The sequence below is a fragment of the Lucilia cuprina genome, chromosome 5, assembly GCF_022045245.1.
Source record: "Lucilia cuprina isolate Lc7/37 chromosome 5, ASM2204524v1, whole genome shotgun sequence".
Classification (NCBI taxonomy): domain Eukaryota; kingdom Metazoa; phylum Arthropoda; class Insecta; order Diptera; family Calliphoridae; genus Lucilia; species Lucilia cuprina.
In genome coordinates, this window is record NC_060953.1 from 53,673,907 (window position 1) to 53,679,029 (window position 5,123).

Sequence of the window (5,123 nt, forward strand, 5' to 3'; positions counted from 1 at the left end):
TAGACTAGACTATGGACTAGACTATAGACTAGACTATAGACTAAAATAGACTCTAAACAGACTAGAGTAGGCTACAATAGGCTAGACTAAACTATAGACTAGACTACAGACTAGACTATAAACTAGACTGTAGACTAGACTATAGACAAGACTATAGACTAGACTATAGACTAGACTATGGACTAGACTATGGACTAGACTATAGACTAGACTTTAGACTAGACTATAGACTAAAATAGACTCTAAACTAGAATAGACTATAGACTAGTATAGGCTATAGACTAGAATAGGCTATAGACTGGAATCGGCTATAGACTAGAAGAGACTATAGACTAGAATAGACTATAGACTAGACTATAGACCAGACTGTAGACTAGACTATAGACTAGACCATAGAATAGACTATAGACTAGACTATAGAATAGACTATAGACTAGACTATAGATTAGACTATAGACTAGACTCTACTAACCGATGCTTAGTATCAATAGCCGATCTATGTCCAGACGATATATACCCTTCAATCTTATATCATGTTTAGCTTTAATCAAAAATCTTTCCAAATTTTTTAGTCCTTAAGTAGATCATCAATTAATTTCTAGCTTCAAACGATCTTCACAAGAACAATTCCTAAATTATTGATCTTTTTCCGTCTGATATATCTATTAATTTAGCTTATTTCTAGCCTCACTTTTGGTTTAATCGTAGTACTTATTTGCTATTATAATAGATATATATATTTAGTCCAATTATACGTCGAATAGCTTAATTTATTAAAATCTTTACAAGAAAATTAATTTACAACAAAATTTAACATGTAACGAAAACTACGTGTTAATTCTGTCTTAAAACAAATAAACAATTTCACAAATAATCTTAAAATCGTGTCCATAACAAATTCAATTTTGACCAGACAGAAAAAATTTCCCAAAAAACAGGCGAACAAGGACATAAATACAAAAATAACTGACAAAAATAATAAAAACAACCAGAAACCAAATCAAATTCCAGGTGCAGTCACAAAATCAAATAAAACTGCAGGCAGTCAGTCAGTCAATAATAAAACAACGAGCAGAGCAGAGAGTAATTATATTGAAATAAAATATAGTGGTAGACTAGCTGGCTGAATGACTGACTGACTAACAGTCCAAATATACACGAGAATATGGGGGTGAAATAATAAAAACGAAATGTGAAATAAAATAAAAATCACAATTTAGATGTATAAAATTATATAGATGTATGGAAAAATAATGAAGTTAAATATCAAATTTCCAACCGACATTATCCTGCAAAACTAAAATACACATACACACAAAATACTTACATATATACTAACACTAACTCTAGAAACTAAACTAGAGAGTAAATATAATGTGGTACATTTGAGAGCAAGATATCCTTTGGCTTTTTAAGAGGAAAAGCAAAAAATAGGATATATTTGTAAAATAAACATAAGGAGCGGTACGAATTGAATTTTGTGCGGCTTGTTAGAATGCAATTAGCTTTAGGGCAAATTATATGAGTGAGTGAACGAAGGACTGACTGTTACAGTAGATGACTGACTGTTAGTAGGAAAGGCTGTATGTAGTAATATGTAGTTGATAATATTTGTTATGTATTTCGGGGATGCAAGATTTCTTGTTTTTTTCAAATATGTGTTTTTACAACAATGAATAAATTATTTGCTTCATATGATGAATATAAAGCATTGTGTACAAGTAAATTTTCGATCATCTCAAATAATAAAAAACAAATTGCCTCAAGAACTTTTTGTTGAAATAAAAAAACCTTAAATCCCTTTTCGTATAGGTTTTACAATTTTGGGTGATGTTAATTGAGTTTAAGTAAATATATTGTTTAAATAAACTATCATCAAACACATTAATTTTTTTTAAATAAGAGCAAAGAATTCCTTGGAGAGATGGTAGATACTTATTTTTGGGGTTATTAAGTTTGTCCAAAGAACGTTTTAATCAGTTTTTTAAAAAAAATTGTTCAGTAGATAACAACTAAGAATCTCATTACAGGCTCTATCCTGTAATTTTCCTTTTCCTTAGTTAATACCTAAAAACGTATCTATCCATCTATCTATCTATCTATCTATCTATCTATCTATCTATCTATCTATCTATCTATCTATCTATCTATCTATCTATCTATCTATCTATCTATCTATCTATCTATCTATCTATCTATCTATCTATCTATCTATCTATCTATCTATCTATCTATCTATCTATCTATCTATCTATCTATCTATCTATCATAATCTATCTATCTATCTATCTATCTATCTATCTATCTATCTATCTATCTATCTATCTATCTATCTATCTATCTATCTATCTATCTATCTATCTATCTATCTATCTATCTATCTATCTATCTATCTATCTATCTATCTATCTATCTATCTATCTATCTATCTATCTATCTATCTATCTATCTATCTATCTATCTATCTATCTTCTATCTATCTATCTATCTATCTATCTATCTATCTATCTATCTATCTATCTATCTATCTATCTATCTATCTATCTATCTATCTATCTATCTATCTATCTATCTATATATCTATCCATCTATCTATTCAAAAACATTTTTCGACAGGAAAAATATAAAAAATACGTAACTTTATGAAATCAAATATATTACCAACGACAACGCTATGTTATCATAGCGTTTACTATATATAGATCGCCGATTTAAAAAAAAATCAAATCAAAAAGATCTAATTAAAGCTGAATAAATAGCTTTATATAGACGGTATACAGATTTAAGCTTCAATTGGACCGAAAAATGAATATCAGTAAAAACTTAAAAAGGACTTGTTTCTAAAATCGCACTATATAATGATCTTCTTCTACTGAATCAAAAAAGTGAACTCTGAAGAAACTTGTAGGCTAAAACTGGATTGCATGAATGACTAAAGCTGGGCACAAATTTTAGTAAAATTTCCTTTTAGTGGAAAGTTTAAGTTTCTTATTTTGAAAGGAATTTTTAGCGGATTATTATTTGAATTATTTAAAAGATTGTTATTGAAAAAATAATCTTATTACATATTACCTATAAGCTGTTTATTAAAGGAAATTGTGCATAATTAAACAAAGTTCACACTTAGTTACTGAGAATCAAGATCTCTTAACAGTTGTGTTAACAAAATAAGCACAAACACGTGTCAACAAGAAAAAAACACTAAAGCAAATATCTAGATATCATAATAATTTAATTATTAAACATAAATGACAAATAAACCGCCAAATGCAAATGCGATGATACCATTAATACCAAAGACCAAACACAAAAAATAAAAACCGACACATGTCAACACTTATTTAACTATTAAACTAACAACAACAAAATGCCCAACAAAACTTGATCTGTGACAATAGCAATGAATGAAAAACCCGCTGAATCACTCCAAGCACATCCACTATACACACGTGTCATGCTTACAGACAATTAGAAAAAGGGCTTTCGTTTTTCGCTTTTGAATAAATATCATTTGTTAAACGATATCAAAATGTTTTAACGCAAATATTTAAAGCCCTTGTAAGAGATAAAAGTCCTTGAGTCAAAAGGAGTAAGTAGGCAAAAGGAGTGGGCCAATGTATAGGAGTGTGTCAACACTTAGAACCCATTTAGCCGGTCTCATTGAGTAAGAAAACGGAAAATATTATTGCAACAGTTGCTTAAATGTTGCCGGTACTTGAAACCGCAAATTATGTTGTTAAAACACTGGTGGACACGTGTAGCCAATAAGGTTATAAAAAGAAAGTGTTACAGTGTGTAAGGATTTATTTATTATTTATGTAAAATAATGATTAAAAATAATAGTTTTTTAAGGCATGAGGCTTATTTTTTACTTATTTAGCATTAAACTAAGAATAGTTAATATTTAAAAAAAAGTGCGCTGTATTTAAAAAAACATTAATCTCCTGGGAATATTTTTTTAAAAATTTATTAAGAAATTTAAAATAAACAAAAAGAAACAATTTAGCAGAGAGTGTGACTACAGTCTGGACTATATATTATATAGTCTAGTGTAGTACACAGTCTAGTCTAGTCTATAGTCTAGTTTATAGTCTAGTCTATAGTCTAGTCTATAGTCTTGTCTATAGTATAGTCTATAGTCTTGTCTATAGTCTAGTCTATAGTCTAGTTTATAGTCCAGTTTATAGTCTAGTCTGTAGTCTAGTCTATAGTCTAGTCTATAGTCTAGTCTATAGTCTAGTCTATAGTCTAGTCTATAGTCTAGTCTATAGTCTAGTCTATAGTCTAGTCTATAGTCTAGTCTATAGTCTAGTCTATAGTCTAGTCTATAGTCTAGTCTATAGTCTAGTCTATAGTCTAGTCTATAGTCTAGTCTATAGTCTAGTCTATAGTCTAGTCTATAGTCTAGTCTATAGTCTAGTCTATAGTCTAGTCTATAGTCTAGTCTATAGTCTAGTCTATAGTCTAGTCTATAGTCTAGTCTATAGTCTAGTCTATAGTCTAGTCTATAGTCTAGTCTATAGTTTAGTCTATAGTCTAGTCTATAGTCTAGTCTATAGTCTAGTCTATAGTCTAGTCTAGTCTATAGTCTAGTCTAGTCTATAGTCTAGTCTATAGTCTAGTCTATAGTCTAGTCTATAGTCTAGTCTATAGTCTAGTCTATAGTCTAGTCTATAGTCTAGTCTATAGTCTAGTCTATAGTCTAGTCTATAGTCTAGTCTATAGTCTAGTCTATAGTCTAGTCTATAGTCTAGTCTATAGTCTAGTCTATAGTCTAGTCTATAGTCTAGTCAATAGTCTAGTCTATAGTCTAGTCTATAGTCTAGTCTATAGTCTAGTCTATAGTCTAGTCTATAGTCTAGTATATAGTCTAGTCTATAGTCTAGTCTATAGCCTAGTCTATAGTCTAGTCTATAGTCTAGTCTATAGCCTAGTCTATAGTCTAGTCTATAGTCTAGTCTATAGTCTAGTCTATAGTCTAGTCTATAGTCTAGTCTATAGTCTAGTCTATAGTCTAGTCTATAGTCTAGTCTATAGTTTAGTCTAGTCTATAGTCTAGTCTAGTCTAGTCTATAGTCTAGTCTATAGTCTATAGTATAGTCTATAGTATAGTCTATAGTATA